Below are 20,203 nucleotides of genomic sequence, written 5' to 3'. Positions count from 1 at the left end.
TTTAATCTTGAATTTCATCCCTATCCAAACTCTACTGTTCAAAAACAAAATATAATTAAATTAGGAACTTCATAGTCTCTGTGGGATTGACTCTTACTTTCCATTTGCTATATTTTCTTTATATTTCTTTTTGGGATTAAGGAATTATTTTGACGCGAAATGACGCGTGTCAAATTGGCGTCGTTGCCGGGGACTAACGACAAGTAATGATTTATTTTTCTTTGTTTATGATTTATGACCAAAAGAAACACGAGAGAATTAGTAGATCTTGACCCGGAGATCAAAGAACGAGCATGAAGAATCTATATACAAATGCTTCGAGAAAAAAGAAAGAGACAAAAGAGCATAGTTCAAAAGAAGAATCAAATCCAGAGACAAACTCTGAGACAAACACATATAACGAAGATCAAATCCTGATGGAAAAAGAAGAACAAACAATCTGAGAGCTAGTCGCAACTCCTGTCACTCAAATGCCATTATGCATCAATTTTCCTAATGGATTGACTCCGTTTCAATTAAAGACGGGATTTATTCATCTTCTTCCCACTTTCCACGGCCTTCCCACTGAAAATCCGCACAAACACTTATTGGAGTTCCACATGGTTTGCTCTAGCAAGAAACCATATGGAGTTACCGAAGATCAAATTAAATTGAGATCTTTCCCTTTCTATTTAGCCGAGTTGGCTAAAGATTGGTTATTTTATTTACCTCCAAATTCAGTTAATTCATGGGCTGACATGAGTCGATTTTTTCTTGACAGGTTCTTCCCAGCGGTTAAAGCAAGCGAGTTACGAAGGATCATTCTCTCCATTAAGAAAAAGACCGAAGAAAGTCTTTATGATTATTGGGAACGATTTAAAAAGCTTTGTGCAAGTTGTTCGCAACAAGAATTAAGTGAGAAACGTTACTTCAATACTTTTATGAAGGTGTTTTACATATGGAGATGAAAATGTAGATTCGCTAGCAGAGGAGAACTAGTCAACATGACCCTAACAACAACGAGAGAGTTGATTTCAACCATGGCCGCCAACTCTGAACAGTTTTCAGGTGAACCAGCCGAAGGGTTCATGAGATAAGCACATTTTCCATTGAAAATAAATTAGATAAGTTAATTGATGTTTTCAATTCACTTATTGTAGGAAAATCTGGGGTAACAAGAGCATGTGGGATATGCAAGAAGTTTGACCATCCGACAGACTACTACTCGATGATACAGAATAAGCCAATGCAGAAATCAATGATGTAGGAAACTTTCCAGGTCCTCCACAAAACCGTACAACCCATATAGAAATAATTATAATCCGGGATGGAGATACCACCCAAATTTTAGCTATGCGTCGAATCAAATGCCATCTTATCAACCAATACCTCCTCCTTAACAGCAAAGGAAAAAGCCATCATTGGAGGAAATAATAGAAAAGTTACCAATTTCACAAGAAAAGCTGATTACATCCCACGAAAAATTGCAAAGCCAAACTAAAACACATTTTCAAGAGTTAGATAAATAAGTGAGCAAATTGGCTCAAACTGTGGGGAAATTGGAATCATAATGAAGACTACCTTCTCAAACGGAGTTAAATCTGAGAGAGAATGTTAGTGTCATCACACTTCGAAGTGGAACAGTCATCTCACCCGAAGCTTCAGAAGAAAAAGTCCCACATCAAGAATAACAAGAAGAAACACCACCTCCAGATATACAAGGTACATCTAACGCACATCCTTCTCATTCTTCTTTTCATGAAATCGCACCACCCTTCCCATCAAGATTGTTAAAGCGTGATAAAAGAGCTGAAGAAAGGGAGATCTTAGAGGTGTTTCGAAAGTTCAAGTTAACATACCTCTTCTTGAAGTAATTCGGCAAGTACCGACGTATGATCAATTTTTAAAGGAGCTTTGCACTATAAAGAGGAAATTAATGGGGCATGAAAAGGTAAATTTGGGAGAACATGTTTCTGCAATTTTTCAACGAAAGCTCCCACCAAAGATGAAGGATCAAGGTATGTTCTCCATACCTTGTAAAATATGTAATTTTAAAATTAAACATGCAATTTGTGACTTAGGAGTTTCAATTAAATTATGCCATTTCTATTTATAAAATGATTACTAACGAACCTTTGAAGGAAACGAGAGTAACCATACAGTTGGCTGATCGGTCCGTGATCTATCCAATGGGAACGATGGAAAATGTCTTAGTGAAGGTCGATGTATTATTTTTCATGAAGATTTCTATGTCATTGACATGGAACATGATAGGTCGAATACTTATTCCGAAGTACTTTTAGGCCGACCCTTCCTAAGCACCGCTCATACAAAGATCGACGCTAGAAGTGGTATACTGACAATGGAATTTGATGGTGAGATCGTTGAATTTGATGTTTACAAAACAATGAAATACCCGGATCGAGTTGAAAGAATTAATTATGTTGATATTTTAGATCCTTTAATTGATGAATATATTGAATCTAATAATTTTTCCATGTATCTTGAATTTTGCCACAAAGAGGAAAAAAGGAGTTTGAAAATGTTTTTTCAATCAATTCTGATTTATTTTTACCTTCCTCTAAAACTAAAATTTTACCTTTTGTTTGCAGGCACCTGAGATAGAATTGAAACAAATGCCAAAACACTTAAAGAATGCCTTTTTAGGAGAAAAATCTACTTCACTGGTTATTATTTCGGATAAGCTCTCAAAGCTAAAAAAGATCCTAAGAAAGGCATATTAGAAAGCCAAAATATACAAGAAAAAAAATAAAATTATGATCGTAGAATTTCTTAGTTGAAAAAAGTGTAAGAAGTGGAGGAAGCATTTCTCTCGAAACCTATAGTCTGAATCAGGTCGTCGAGCTAACGACGTTAAACAATAGCGCTTTATGGTAGGCAACCCATTATTATTTATATTTCTCGTTTGTTCAATTTTTATTTTTATTTTCAATTTTATTTTTCTGATTTATTTTTGTTTTATTTTTCTTTGATTTATTTTTTGGGAGGCAACTCATTATTATTTATTTTTGTTCCTACTTGAATTTTAAACAAGATAAAATGAAGAATTGTTCTAACTGAAAGCGAAATAAAATGGTGAAAACCCGACCCCAAGGCGTGAAGAGATTGTGTGGCAGCAAACAAATGAAGAATCATTCGGAAAAAAGGAAGCAGAATTTCGAAATACACTGTTTGGACAATGCAAAAAAAAATGGTTCGAACAGTGCAGAAAAATACACAGAAAATTTGAATAGTACAGGGAAGAAAAAAATAGTGCAGAAAAAAACAGATTTGGTTCGAACTGTGCAAAAAAGTTTGAACAGAACAGTGCAGAAAAAAATTGATTTGGTTCGAACAACGCAGAAAAATACACAGCAAATTCGAACAGTGCAATGTAAAAAAACAACAATAAAATTTTGGTTCAAATAGTTAAAAAAAATAGTACAATTTTGGTTCAACCAGTGAAAAAAAAAGAAAAAAAAAGAGAAAATGATAAAGCTTGATTGAATTCTTTTCTTGACTCTACTTGCTTTAGAATAAAATCTTGGAATGATCTATTCTTTTCTTGATTTTTTGTTTTGCAGAAAATTTTAATATATCTTCTGATGACTTCTCTATCTGACATTCTACTCTACAACAGTTCATCTCACCGTGGCCTTGGTTGCAATATTCATTAAATCAGGGGAGTATTTATGTTCCCTCTCTTATGCTTTTATATTCATATTAGGACAATTTGGTCTATGTGAGGGGGTAGAATTTGCTATCAATTTTTTCTTTAACTTTTTTGATTGATTGAATTTGATTTATTCTGATATTGATATGTTGGAATCATTGGTTTCTATTCTTGAACTTCAATTTATACTCTTGCTTCCTTTTGAATTGTGACCATGTTTTGATCGAATTTAATTTCCATGATGGTGATTGGTATGGCTGGTGATTTTTTTGTTGAGTATAGTTATTTCATGCTTTTGTTGATAGAGATGAACTTAACTCAGTGCATATAAACTTTTCATGTAAGATCATACATTTTCTTTCTTGCTCATTGTTTAATTTGAGTGTGCCAAACAAATTAATATATTCTAGAACTTGTAATCACAATGCATATCGAGACTACATGTTGAACGTAGTGTTTTAATGTGATAGGGGCACCTACGATAAACCCACTTTTCCAAAAAGCCTACACATTTATATATCCACTAGTGAACCACATTTGAGTCTATTTCCCTTTCTTTGTTTTACATCTCATAATTAAACCCGAAGTCTTTCTTTTTATTTTTCCCCTCTTTTCACACCCTTGTTGAGACTTGAGATCTTGTATCACTCTTGTTCCACGAAAAAAAAAGTCGAAAAAAATGTTCACTATTTCGAATAGCAGAAAAAAAAGAGAGACACTTTGTTCAAATGAAAAAAAAAAGAAAAAAAGAAGGAAAATCGATCGTTTCATTTGCCTTTCATTTATTCTTTTTCCTTGTTTAATTTTTCATTGTGCTTCATGTTAGTTCGTGGATTGTTCCTAATTGATTTAATATCTTGTCTTGGTACTTAAACCGATCATCATGGCCTTTTCCCTACCCTAACCTAATCCTCGTTACACCTTGTTTAAAGCCCCCTTGAATAATGCATTATGTTCATTTTTAGTAGTGGATACTTGATTGGATTCCAAGCCTATGGTAATATTTTGGTTAGTTTCGGTTTGAGCAATTTCATTAACCCCAAACACTTTGAGCGGATATGTGTGAATCTTTGTGAGGTATTGAGTCATGTTTCATTAAAGTTGGCAATTAATTGGATAACTTGCTTTCTTTAAATTTTCTTAGTTGTGTCTTAGCATGATTGTACATTGAATTTGGCAATTGTCATGGAATTAGTTCGATTGGAAGTTTGAGGAATAATAAGGGATTGAAGATGGCAACTTATGATTTTGATGTATTAATTGATGAATGCTTGAGGACAAGCATTGAATAAGTGAAGGGAATTTTATAAGTGTTTTATTTGGTTAATATTTTTGCTTTAAATTGCTCCTTAATCATTGGTTTTTATGGATTATTTGTTTGTTTGATTCATTTTTTGTGCAGGACTCTAGATTCTGGAAATTGCACTAAAAGACATAATTTTGCTTTTTTTTTTTCCGGAATCAAAGATGGATTAGTGGGCATGAAACATCTAACGTGGCGATGACATCATCACCGTCTAGAAGGTCCAGCCAGCGCTTCTAGAAGAACAAATGGATCAGCTGCACGTTTTTGCAATTCGAATTTGAATTAAACTCGTGTTTTAGGATATTATTTTAAATATTATATTTTATCTTATCTTTGTTTTAGTATTTAGTTTAAATAATTTTAAGTATTTTAATTAGGATTTATTTTCTTTAGTTTGGGATTTATCTTTACCTTGTTTTAGTATTTTGAAGGCTATAAATACCCTCTCAAGGTAAGCCTAAACATATCTCTCAACAACTGAGAATTTACTCTTCTTCTTCTCTCTAGCTTTATAAAATTTTCTCTTCTATTTTCTTTCAGGTTTTTGTATTTTTTTTACTTATTTTAAGTATTTCAAATATGCTAAGTATGACTTTGGTCATGCTTAGCTAATTTTCTTTTAAGCCGAAGGGTAAAGCGAAAGCTCAATTCCAAACGAGAGAATTATAAGGCACTTAAATCGCTTCGGATATCTCTCTCTGTTTTCTGGGCTTATTTTCAAATCAAATAATTTTTCAAAACCAAAAGTCGACGTTGGCCTGGATGTTGTTATGGTTAACGTGGGAGGAAAGACTGGTTTGTTGAAGCACATTCGACTTCCTAGGAACAAACATAGCAAAATTGTTTGCTAAGAGGAAACTGAGATCGAAATCAGTTATTGTTGGAACAACATAATCCGAGTCGACAGCTTTTCAATCCTCAACATTTTTATATCTACAACATTGTTGTTGCATAGATCAATTCACAAACCGATATTGAAGATTGCACTTGGGTATTCGGTATACAAAGCATAGTCACAAGGATTTGTCCTTGTAGACAAGTAACCGACATGAATCTTGAAGTAAAGATCTATTTCGATGATCCGAGAAAATTGAGTCAAAGTTGAAACGAGAGAATTATAAGGCACTTAAAATCGCTTCGGATCTCTCTATTTTTCTGGGCTTATTTTCAATCAAAACAATTTTCAAAACCAAAAGTCGACGTTGGCTGGATGTTGTTATGGTTAACGTGGGAGGAAAGACTGGTTTGTTGAAGCACATTCGACTTCCTAGGAACAAACATAGCAAAATTGTTTGCTAAGAGGAAACTGAGATCGAAATCAGTTATTTGGAACAACATAATCCGGTCAACCAGCTTTTCAATCCTCAACATTTTATATCTACAACATTGTTGCATAGATCAATTCACAAACCGATATTGAAGATTGCACTTGGGTATTCGGTATACAAAGCATAGTGACAAGGATTTGTCCTTGTAGACAAGTAACCGACATGAATCTTGAAGTAAAATCTATTTCGATGATCTGAGAAAACTGAGTCAAAGTTGAAAGCCTGAGGCTACTTTTCACAACAAGTCTTCTTTTCAAACTCAAATTACTATTTTATTTATCTTTATCTTATTTTCAAACAGTCTTTCAAAATCCCCCTATTTTATCTTATTTTTATTTCACCATTATTTTTATATTTTTATTTAGTATTTTTAATCTTGAATTTCATCCCTATCTCTACTGTTCAAAAACAAAAAGATAATTAAATCAGGAACTGCATAGTCTCTGTTGGATTGACCCTTACTTTCCACTTGCTATATTTTCTTTATATTTATTTTGGGATTAAGGAATTATTTTGACGCGAAAATGACGCGTGTCAGGACACCATGAAAAATGGATGAAAAAGGAAGAAGGAAATGGAAAATATGCATCTGCCTTTATCTTAGGTCACCTCCCAAAGATTCCTCTTAAAATTTAAGGCACCTTAGGTATTTATAGAGAGAATTTTTCTAAGGTTTTGGGCCCAAAATTCCCTTTGTACCCTAGGTGGCATCATCCTCACGTGAATGGGTAGTTATTGTGGTAAGTGGTCCCAAAAATTTACAGCAAGGGCAATGAGTCATGTGTGGCTGGACAGCTTCGCAAATATAATTTTGCTATTTTGTCTTTTCTGCTCCAGATTCTGCTGTCCACCTTTCACTATGATAAGTCTTTCAATTTTTCATCTACAAAATACTAAAGGAGCCACATCTTCTCCTTAAGCTTTCATCGCATGCACAACACCACAAAAGCAAGACCTTTCCCTCAGCAACGCCAATTTTCAATAAATATGTGATGCAACAAGACTTACCACCAAATACAATCTACATGACCTAAATACACTCTAAATGCTACGACATGGGCTTTAAAACAAAGAATAACATAAGTAAAAACGCACAAAAATAGCCTTTTATAGGGTTCTTAGAAAAAAAGGGAAAATAAGAAAGGAGAAGAAAGAAGTCCTAATCATGTTTGAAGCTCGCTGGGAAGCCAAAGGGTCATCGATTTTTGACGGATTTCGAAAGGTATTTTTGTAGATCTAAGTTTATAAGGTGGGTCATAGGCTAAAGGGGGCTCGGATTCGGGTTAAGAAAGAAAAGATTATCGTTTTGAGGGTGTTTTTTCCCCTTCCAGCCATCGTGAACAATGACCGGTGGCCATGTCTCCAGTGAGAGGGGGAGTTGAGAGATTATAAACTTTCTCTCTCTTTCTTTAGAAACTAAAAGAAGAAAATGAAAAAGGCTTTAGAAGTTTAAGCCTTGATTTTAGGCTTTTATCTCTCTAGAAACGTTGCCATTTACGAAGAGTGGGAGTGTGACCTGCTTTTTAGTGAGTAATCTGTGCGAGAGGTCCTTGTCTTATTGTAATGTTTCATTTTGATCATCAAAAGAAATTCTGATTCTTTTAATTTGGACTTTGAACTTCACACGCGTTACATTTCAGACATTGTTTTAATATTTAATGGATTATATGTATTTAGTCCTTGTAAATTTACTTTTGTTTTATTTGATCATTATTTTAGTATTAAATGACATGGACTATTTTTTAATAGCATTATGATATTTGTTAGTTGTTCTGATTTGGTCCTTGTTTATTTATCTTTCATATTTTAATCCTTATACTTTTTATTGTTTCATTTTAGTCTCATCATCATCATTATTATTATTATTATTATTATTATTATTATTATTATTATTATTATTATTATTATTATTATATACGTATTTATTTCATATCTTTATGTAAATATTTAATATATGATATATTATATGTAGATTATATATTTTATTAATGATGTTTTCTTGTTTTATTACACCTGTATAATATTTTTGGAATGTGTCCTTTCAATGATTTAGTATATATTCATAAAATCTCTTGTTATTCAACTAACCTATGGAAGATCTCCAAATATCTAGAGTGCCCTTTCGAGGGTTATTCGAATAAAGTTGGTATTTTATTATTATTCAATATTTGTTTGTATTCTATTTTTAAGATATATAAACATTTTTCATTTTAAAGATATATTTTTATATAAATTTATTTTTTAATAACGAAATTATTTTAATAAATAAATATTTATTGTGTGTTTATTTAAGTATCATGTCTCGCGTCGTGGGTTAACGAAATTACGTCCAACATGACTATATTTCAAATTTTGTCAATTCACGTAGTAAGGGAACAACATTTTTTAAATAAAAATCAAGTGAATTAAATCATTTTCATGAAGTGAAATATTTCAAAAGAGGTTCACTCATTTTAAATTTGTCAAAGTAAAAAGTATCATTTTAAGTTTGGGTTTTTATAACCCGATTTACAAATTAGACAAATGAACAAATACATTTTTTGCTTTTGTTGTTTTGCATGTGAATCCTGCCAAATCCGTGCTGAGGAGGATCATTTAGTGCCCTGTCATTCTGCCTCCAACCGTCTGGCAAAGAATAATCATGGGAAAGGGACCATTTTTTTGCTCACAAGTGAAGGTCGTTGGACAAAATTAAGGTATTACACACTGTTTTCATCTTCTTGATGGTAAAATTTTAATTTGGATGACTATAAACGGTTCATCTCTTTTAATTTGGATAGAGAATCAAAGTCGGTGGTTAGATTACAGTTAATCATTGTATTTTGCTCACAAGTGAAGGTCGTTGGACAAAATTAAGGTATTACACACTGTTTTCATCTTCTTGATGGTAAAATTTTAATTTGGATGACTATAAACGGTTCATCTCTTTTAATTTGGATAGAGAATCAAAGTCGGTGGTTAGATTACAGTTAATCATTGTACAAATCTTTTGTTTTAATGAAGAGGGAGAGAAGAAAAATTAAAGAAAATTTTCAGATCACAAGTGTATCAAAAAGAGTTTGTGAGTAATAAATCTCCTTTACAGTATTTGCTGAGGATTTTATAGCGACTCCTAATACTTTTGTAAGGCTTCGGATCATGATAACTATTGTGAGACTAAGAAATTTAATGAATATTGTCGTTCGACAAAAGATTGGAATTTGACATAATAAATGAGCCCACCATAGATCTTTTAAAGAGAATAATGGTTGGATGAAGAGGACATTTATTATTATTAAAGAAGTCATTTCTCGAAATCGACGTCATGACTTAATTATAAAATGTTAAGAGACGAAAATAATTTATTAATAGAAAATATAAAAAATATCTAAAAATACGATCATTCTCGTCATACTTTCTCGGTCCATCTTTGATTTTATACTCACACTGATTACGCGTGACAGCACGTGCTCCTAACACAAGCATTGCTAATTGGAGATCATTTTGCAAGAATGCATTGATGGTCAAAGGTAAATTATACAAAAATAACGAAGCAGCAAACACTTGGGTCAGTCGAAGTCAACAGACAAAAGAAATAACCAAACAAAATATTTTTTTTCCAAAAAGGAATAATATTTTTAGAAATAACCCAAATTGAAAATTGAATTAATTGACAACACGAATAAAAAACGATAAGCAATAGTATATGTTTTCTCTTAAATTGATGAATCCAATTCATTTCACCAGGTAAACTCTCTAATTTAACTGTTGTTCCACAGGCCCCTCCATGTTCCCATTTTATATTTACTTTTTAAAAATATAAATATATAAATTAATTACATAAAATTAAAAAAAGTTACTATATAAATGAAGAACTAAAAATTAAATCAGTTAATTCGAACAAATAATGGATACAAATTCAATCAATTAATCCGAACAAATATAGATGCAAATTCAATCAATAAGTCATAACTTATTGACCAATGATATACTCCAATTCAATCACAATTTATCTTTAATGAATACGAGTATTTGTCAATATTTAACTCGAAAGTCTAAGACAATTATAGACAAATAATCTGAATCTTTATTAATCTTAGAGCGATTACAAAATAATGTGTATTCGAAAGATTTTCAACATATTTAACAATAAACATATCATTCGTATCTTTTATACTTACGTTTCATAGCAAACTATATCATCGATTATAGTGGGTCAATCCTTTCAATTTTAATCCCTAAAGTTTTTTATTCCATTTCCATTCACACCTGCCGTTCGTTATTTAACCAAAATAATATATTTTTAAATAAAATAAGTTCAATAACCGAGACACCGAAACTCTGAATCAACAGTCTTTATTTTCCGAAGCCAAACTTGTCACGGAAGAGAGAAATTAACCAATACGCTCCTTCATACCCATTTTTTTTTCTCTTCCTTATAATAAACGTTTTTGGTTAAATTCTTCTACTAGCTCTTGTACTATCCATAAATTATGGATTTAGTCCCTATGTTCTAATTGGATAATTTTTGTTCTTAGTACTTTAATTTGATAATTTTCATTCTTAGTACTTTTCAAATTTTGATTCTTCGATCATGATATAAATAATAAATATGAACTTATTAATATACGAACCGAATTATGTATTTATTTAAAAGAATTATTGTTGTTCCTAAAGGTCTCGAGTTCGAGCACCAGTGATGGCAAGGGTGATTAAATGTTCGTTGTAAAATAGTTGAGAATACTCAGAACAGATACCAGAGACACTAGTTTTTTTTCATTTTATTTTTTTTTATTATTATTTTTGTTTATTATTATTATTTATTTATTTATTTATTTTTTATTATTAATATTATTATTATTACAAACATGCCCAGATTACACGACCCAATTACAAATCCCGGAGCCCAATCCAATTGAAGACCCGACCCAGTTCTGGCCCAATAGTAGAACCCTAAACCCAACTAGCATCCTTAGATCCCAGCCGCCAGTCAATCTCAGCCGTTGGATCTGAGAGATCCAACGGTCCATAGAAGGTCCAGTAAAAAGCTGTAGGGTTTCCTAACCCTAGGTTATCCTATGCCACCGCTGCTGGGAAGATTCCAGCCACCCTACGTCTACACACTGCCGACACTCCACTGCCATTTTGTCTAACAACTCGTTGCCGACGCTCGTGCCACGCCGAGACCTCCGACGAAACCTCCAGAAGAGCCAGCTGCCCCCCACGTTGCAGCTACAAGATGAGTCACCACATAATTCGGTGACTCACCGTAAACCCCCTCTGTGACCGGTCCAAAGTAAGCCTCATCGAGGCTATAAAATCCATCCACCATCCCTTGCAAAGAAAGAAACACAGAACGACAGCGAGCAAGGACAGAGAACAGAAAACCAAGATACCCACAACAACTAACAGACAGAGAACCACAGCAAACAGAACAACCACAATAGCAAACAGAAACGAAAGAAAGAAGGAAATGTATAGAAGCCTTACCCTTGACGCCTTGTTCGCCCTCGGAGAGCCCAAACGTCGCCGGAGATAAACATCGAAGGTAAATAAAACCTAGATCTACGGGGTTTGGGGGATTTTTAGGAAAAGAGGAGGCCGGATTCGGCTTTAATATCGAAAGAACTTTGATTTGGGTAAGATTTATAATTTCCGGCCACCACGTACGGTCGCCGACGGCGAAGCAAGGTGCCGGCCGGCCCCCGGGCTCCTCCGGGCGGAGATATATAGAGATAGATGAGGGAAATTTTTTTTCTCTCTTCTAGAGAGAGAGAAGAAAGAAAAAAATGAGAAGAATGAAGGGGTTAGGGCCGGTTAAAGGGTTTTAATACCCTCACCAAAATGACGTCGTTTTGGTGAGGGCCTTTGTGTAATTTCCCTTATGGGAAAACCATATGCGTTATCCCCCGGGTTTTGTATATTTCTATTTTAGTCACTAAATTAAATTTTCAAAAAATTTAATTTCGTTCCCGAATTGCTATTTATTATAATTTAGTCCTTGACCTAATTATATATAGTTTTGGTTAAATACTTTATTTAGTCCCTCATTATTTAATTAATATTTATTTTAATCACCTATTAATAATTAAGGGCTAATTATACTACTAGTACTATTTTTTTTTATAATTCATTATGTTCACTAATTTAATATTACATTTTAATCTTATTGTTTATTTTTTAATTACTATTATTTGCATTTTATATTATTTTATTATTTTAATATGTTTAAATTATTACTTATTTATTATTATTTATCTATATATATATATATATATTTGTTTAAATATTAATATTTATTATTTTATATTAAATTGGGCTGTCTTAAAACAACTAGAAGTCATTTGATATTTTTAAATAAAAATATTATTTAAAACAAATATAATTTCCATTATTATATTTTCATTATATTTATTAATATTTATAATATATAAAATTAAATAATAAATTTAATTAATATTTTATAAATATTAAAATTACTAAGAAAGACGTAAATAATTGGACGTCTGGTACTTTAAAAATAATAAATATCCTACTTATAAGTATATATTCACTTCATTATTTTAACAGTCTTAAGGTAACTAGATTCTTTTTCTGATATTTTTAAATAAATAAATGTCATATTTACTAAACCCTAAATATATATATTATTTAATATTTTTTAGAAATATCAATCTCTTAAATTTTATTATTAGAGATAATTTATAATCAACAGGTACCAATTTTGGGCGTTGTGGGGGTGCTAATCCTTCCCCAAATGTAACCGACCATGAATCCCTTTTCATTATTAAAAAAATGAATTTTTGGTTAAACGCAGACCAGTTTATCTTTTAAATGATGTTTTCTTAAAAACTATTTTAAAAGATGATTTTTAGGTATTCGACCTACCTAACCCAAAAAGGTCGATGACGACTCTCAAAACATTTCAATAAAAACCATTTATCCACATTATTTTCCCACCAAATAAAATTTTGTGCCCAGGCAAAAACCGGTTACGACATATACTACTTTGCAATCAACTTAGCTCAATAAAAAAATGTTATTAATATGAAGTTGCAGATTTTTAATTTAAGTTGTTGAGCTTAATTGGGTCGGGATCGAGCCCAATTAGTCATCAAAAGAAGATTTTTAATTAGTAGAAAATTAGAAAGGACCAAAAGCTTTATTACCTCATTTTCTAAAAGATGAGCCTATTTATTTCTTTCATATCCATTTCCCTTCCATTTCTTCATATATCTTTCTTCTTCTTTCTCTTCAAGGGTGGTAAGAGTTTAAGACTTTTTCATGCTTTTTTGCTCGTAATCCATCTAGCATCGTAGTTTTAATGAATCAAGCCTTGGTTTTTTAAAGTTAAAGAGAAAAGTGGAAGTTTTCATCCAAATCACCAAGGAAATGAGTTTGGCTAAGCAAAGGGCTTCATTTTAAGTTTCTACAACCAAGGTAGTGTATTTCTAATATTCTGGAGTATTAAGTTTTCATAAATTTGGAGATTTTTTTAAGATTTGAATATTTAAGCATTTTAGGTTTTATATTTGATATCAAGATCAAATGACATTTTAGAGGTTTATTAGATATTTTTAAGCTACCTTACAACCCTAAATAAATTACTAAAGCTTCATAATAAGATTAAAAACCAAACCAAGTCATTTAGGATGATATTTGGGTGATTCTCGAGCCTAAATAAACCATTTTTAGGTTCAAGTATCAATATTGGGATGAACAATATCGATAATGGTTTAATTAGAGCAAAAATTAGGGATTTAGGCAAGGAGTTTCAATACTGCCAAGGACAACATCGATATTGCCCCTGCAGTATCCATACTTAGGGTGCCAGTATTGATACTGGGCCTCAATTTTAAAAATATAATGCATTTTTGTACTGATACTCATAAGGGTATCGATACTTGACCGTAGGATATCGATGTTACTTGCTTCAGATGGTCAATTTTAAACCCGTTAAGGCCCGTAAGAGCTAAGGAAGATCTGTTTTAGCAAGACTTAGTCCTTGAAGGATGAAAAGGGCTAAAGGGGCCCGAATAAACTCGTAGGAGTGGTTTACAACCGGAGTAACCATAATAGGCGTGAGGCATTTATGTTTCTTCAGTCAAGTACGTAGAAAGTATCTAAGAATGATGGATCTTTGCTGAGAAAGTACCAGTAAATAGTTGGACGATCTCATCAAAGTATTAGTCAGCGAAGTCGTGAACGACTGGAATGGCACTAAATAGTGGATGTACTGTCGTCCCTCTAATTCGAGACTGAATTAAGGAAAACGTAGAAAGATTAACTAGAGTGTTTCTACTCAGAGTTGAACACGAGTCAGGTATTGTGCTAGCAAATAATTAAGTTGGTGATCAGTAAACACTAAATTCATCGTAAAACCCCGAGAACGTGTAAATACTTTGCTAGAGGTAGAGAGTGGCTAAAATGCCCTTAAGTTTAGATGACCCAAATAGAGCAACCTATTAGATATCAGTAGCAACTGACCAATAAGACTTCACATAACGTTCTAAAAGAGAGAATGAGCGAGATAGCAACTTGTGTGAGGATAATCTCACCTTTATTATTCCATTTATGCTAGGGTATACCCAGGTTACCTTAGTTGCCTTAGTAATTCATTGTCAGTGTGCGAGACACTTCAGGAGCTAGTGAGGGTGTGAGGCGCGAACACTCATGAGGAGTCGTTTAGTAATGTCAGTGTTGTGTGCCCTCTGGGCCTTAGGTATGCATGCATAGTCACAACAATCCAGTTCAGGCGGTGACGATCATCTAGTGGTATAGGATATCTGAGAAAACCTAAAGCAAGTGCGCGAGGCATTTTTGCTGCTAACTATGTATCAAAGCCTTAATTCTCATGAAGGGTGGGTTGGCAGGTGTGAAGTCCTTACCTGGATACACCACAGCAAATGTGCGAGGCACTTCAACAACTAATTTGAGTACTAGTCCTAACACTCACGAGGGGTGGATTAGCCGGACGTGATATCTGCAGTTGCTAGTGTCTGATGGCTTTGTGAGGTCAGATACTAGTCAGCATTTCATATAAATAGTACGTACTCGAGTTAGAGTTGCATTTAGATAATGCAAAGCAGTTATAGTCAATCTGAGTAGAGACTCAATAGAGGTGTACTCATGGAGAGTCCCTTGACCGAGGACTAAGAGATTTAAGCCTTAAGTAGGTAACACTTGATTAAGATCATGTATTTGCCTACATCTTAGTGCCAAATCTTTAGAACGTTTATGTTTATGAAACTCTTAATGCTGCTCTAGATTAGTGATTATACTGTTGGGCTTTGTAAGCTCAGCCTTCAGACATTTTCCGTTGCCAAGTTAGTAGTTGGAGCAGTTTGTGGAGCACTGTTACAGCAAGACTTCCAGCATGTCCTTCTGAGTATTGTACTGTAGCTTTATTGGGCATGTGTATTCATAGAACCTTACTTATGTATTTGAGTTATAAACCTCAAGATATATTATTTTGATTTTAAATTATGTGTCATTGGCACTTTTGGCCCAATCGTGTTTAGGGCGTTACAATTTTAGACTACAATAGTTTAGTCTTATTGTATATGTATTATTTAGATGACGTAATGATAAATTTATTTTCAATGTTTGTACAAATGATCACTTTAGTTCTTTTTTTGGATTATTTTAGTCCCAATGTTTTAATTTTTTTGTCAAAATACCTCATGTTGAAAGGAAAACATTATGACTAACAATCGTTATATATTACTAACGTGATATTTTCACGTGTACTTAATTACTGTCACATTATCACTATATATTACATGATACATGCCACAACACTGCTATATATGTGACGTGTCATAACTTTTTATGACATGATATAAGCCATGTTATCACTATAAACGACATGATACATGTCATATCATCACTTTAGGTTATATGACACGTACTAGAGTGATGTGACATATCACATCATCACTAGAATGACATGAAATATGTCATATTAACAATTAAGCACATATGAAAATATCACGTCAACATCATGTGTTTAATGTTGGTCAACTAACATTTCCCTTCCAATAGGGATATTTTGACCCAAAAAATTGAAACATTTGGAGCTAAAGTGGGCTAAAGTGATCATTTATAAAAACGTTGAAGGGTAATTTAATCGTGATGTCTATTTGAATCAGAATGGAAGTTATAAAATTTAAAAAGAATGTAACTAAAGCCGACCAAATTATAGTATAAGGACTAAATCTATAATAAATGTATACTACGAGCGCTAAAAACAAAATTTGACTAATTATCTCTCTAAATAATGTAGCCTTTTTCTTGTCCCCATTTTAGCAACTCCCTCATCTATAGTCTGCCTGATTTCTTCCTCTCTTCTTCATATTATTCCCCTTCACCTGTCTCTTTTCCGAAACCTATCTTCAACCCATTCAATGCTTGTTTTGTTGATGTTTCAATGGATTTCAAGCATTTAACAAGGTCCAAATAAACCCTTTTCCTTGCATTGTCTAAAAAAACCAGTTCTTTTTCAAAAAAATGGATCTTGTAAGAAAAACCAAATTCTTAAGTACAGGGAGCTCTGTCTTGGTGTCTCATTCCCGTTCATCCGACCCAAGTTTCCCCATTATAGCCATTGCTGTGGTGGGGATTCTAGCAACATCCTTCTTGTTACTCAGCTATTACATCTTCGTCATCAAGTGTTGTCTCAATTGGCGAAGGATTGATAATTTGAGGCGACTCTCTTTGTCTCGAGGATGACACAAAGTCCCTTTAATGGTGTACTTACCGGCAATGTAACGTTGACACTGAGGGCTCGATGAATCCGTTATAAGGAGAAATCCGATAGTTCGATTCCATAAAGATTCAAAATGTAGAAGCTTTTGTGAATGCGCTGTTTGCTTGAACAAGTTAGAGCAGGACGAGAAGCTGAGGATGATACCGGACTGCAGCCATATTTTTCACATCGATTGCATCGATGTTTGGCTACAAAACAATTCGAATTGTCCGCTTTGTCGAACCAGCGTCTCGAGCCAACGTCAGTTCCAAGCTAACCCCATCGTTGCTCCGAGCTCAACTCCGCATGATCCGAATCCATACACTGAGACCATCATTAATGGAAATGAAGATTTTGTGGTGATCGAAATAGGTAGCAACAACAACCGTAGTCGTTCCACGCATCAAACGTTCCTTGGTGCTCAAGAAAGATTGAACATGGCCTAGTTACCGACTCGTTCAATTAGTCCTTCGCCAAGGTGACAAGCATGGGAGATGAATGCAATGACATTAGATACAAAGATGAACAGTTTGCAATTCAGCCAATAAAAATGTCTATTTCAATGGATTCATCGGCGGATCGTCGGCTACTTTTAGCCGTTCAAGAAGCCATAAGATTGAACCGGGGCCTGCAGTAAGCGACGGAGGTTAGCTCCATTGAAGGTTGCAGTAGCAGCAGAGTGAAGAGATCTTTTTTCTCTTTTGGTCATAGCAGAGGGTCCAAAATGCACCTTTACCTGTTTATTTGGAGGCTTAAAACCAGAGGTTTAGTGTTCTGTTTCTCTCTCTCTCATTTAACATAGAGGTTGAGAGAGTTAAATCAAATTTGTAACATGAGAAATGTTCAATTTTATAAAATAAAAAGTCATTATTTGATTTGAAATTCTCCATGGGGTTTATATATGATTAAATAAAAATGATGGAAGATAATCCGACACCTACCAACTTCCATTGCTAATAATGTTGTGGTTGTTGAAGTAAGAATATGTGGTTTGCTAGTTCTTTTAAGTACCCTTAAAACTCCAGCCTGTAAAAATAATTAATTTAACAAATCTTATCTAGTTTAATAAAGATTGATTATGGAGGTGATTGGTGGTTCACTTCTTTCGATTTTAATGAAAAGTCGTATTTGATGATTCTCTGAAAAAGATAAAGAATGCGAGTTCAAGGAAATGAACAATAAAGAGTTTCGAAAGAGAAGAGAGAGTTTAGATCCTCTTTTCAGTCTTTTATGGAAGTTCGTATATTAACTTCAATGTCGATGTAAGATTCTTTGTAGGTTGACGAAATAAATAGATATGATCGTTTAATAATAGATTTAATTTTAATAGAGTGGGGGTTCCAATGTCTTTGACCTGGTCAAGTCAATGGGTTTGCTACTTATTTTCCATTCTAAACTTGAGCAGCTAAATGTTTCAACATTTCTGGTATTGGAAAACAAATGCAAATAGATTCATAAAATAAATAATAAAACGTAAAAATCTCATGGGTAAGTAGTGTGCTTTGGTCTTTATATTCTAATTTAATCATTTTTAGTCCATCTACCTTTTAAAAGTTAAAATTTTGATATGAACCCAAATATTTAACATTAAATCTATAAAGTCAAATTTTCCTATTAGTCACTATATTTTGCATAAATGGGTATTTGGTACTATTCTTCAATTTGACCATATTTTACATTCTGGTAACGTAGCCAAATTGTCTATATATATATATATATCTTGTTCAAAGCCACATGTCACTCAAGCCTTTGTTTTTTCACCCATTTGCTTGCAAGTATGGGCAAAGACTGAGATAACTGAGGCAAACCCTTGGGAGATTGTGAGATGTTGGGATTCATTTGGTTGAATAAAATATATATGTATCTTTACAATTGGGAAATTAAAAATGAATATATTCTCAATTATCTTTTAAAATAAATAAAATTTAACATTTATAATTATGACCCATAAACTCGTTATTCTGATGACTAAGTGATATTAACCTTCTTTTGTTCATAATTCTATCTTTTTCTATAATTCTTTTGTCCATACGGGGATGCATGTTAGGTAAGTAGCTTGAGAAGACGAGGAGATCCAGATGAATCATATAGTGAAATTTAGAGTTTATCATCCACCTCATACAATGATCGACGATAGTTGATACGGTGGCACACAATCCTAATGTTACAATTCAATTAATTGTGACTCTCTAAAATCTAATATCTTTATTGAATAAAATATTCAACGTTCAAAAGCCATCTAATATTTAACAGATCAATAACCTATTTCTAATAATCGTTTTAATTAAGTGACTCGTTTATAACTTCAATATTAAATGCACGAATTAAAGTGGCCTCCGTAGTGAAAGAATTGTTGTTATTCCTTGAGCACACGGGTTCGAACACTATAGATGTCAGGGGTGTGAGCGATCAAGTCGAAAGGCTAAGAGTATCTTTAATCAGATACTACTATGTACTTACCCCAAATTATTCAAAAAATCAAAATTAAATGGTTCATTTATAACCTTATTGGGTAAACTACATATATGACCAAATAACTAAGGGTCGGGTCGTGAAATTACCACTATTTTCAAATTTACGTCAATATGATCATTGAACTATTTAAATGGTTTTAATATAAGTGTTTTTACCCAAAAATCACCCAAATTATTATAATATTACATGTCAAACACCATTTCCTCAAATTTACCGGTCTAGATAGAGTGACAATAAGGTGCATTACGTGAAACGGGCCTTTGCTTAGGTGGACTTAAGAATTGTTCCTTGAAGCACGCATTCTAAGAGAAATTTTGACATGACACTTCGTAGAAAGACACGTCCATTCTAAATCTTAATAATAAAAGTGAAAAGAGATCAGTAATTTGCCACATCCATTCAATAATTTACCACGTGGTGCCATGTCAATATTTCTCATGTAGTATCGTGTCAATATTTTTTATTTAGATTTTTTTAAGATCTTGAAATTATATTGAGGAAGTCAATAATTTGCCACCTCCATTCAAAATCAAAGTGAAAGTTACATACAAACAAAACTTTCGACATAAGCATCTACTTATTGTGCTGAAAATATTACAAACTGATTTCTAATTGATATATATCAGCTTCAAAAGTTAATTTAGTATCTACTACTTTTTTATTATATTTCTTGACAAATTTCTATATAAACATCACATTTTACATGTTCATGACAC

General features: G+C 33.0%; 1 pseudogene; it reads left to right on the top strand.

The window, feature by feature from the left end:
* Positions 1-16,584: 16,584 nt before the first annotated feature.
* LOC120151198 lies at positions 16,585-17,768 on the top strand (annotated as a pseudogene).
* The last annotated feature ends 2,435 nt before the right edge of the window (positions 17,769-20,203 follow it).

Source organism: Hibiscus syriacus, unplaced genomic scaffold, assembly GCF_006381635.1.
Source record: "Hibiscus syriacus cultivar Baekdansim isolate YM2019G1 unplaced genomic scaffold, ASM638163v2 tig00002799_pilon, whole genome shotgun sequence".
In the NCBI taxonomy this organism is placed as follows: domain Eukaryota; kingdom Viridiplantae; phylum Streptophyta; class Magnoliopsida; order Malvales; family Malvaceae; genus Hibiscus; species Hibiscus syriacus.
This window is presented reverse-complemented; position numbering and strand designations above follow the sequence as displayed.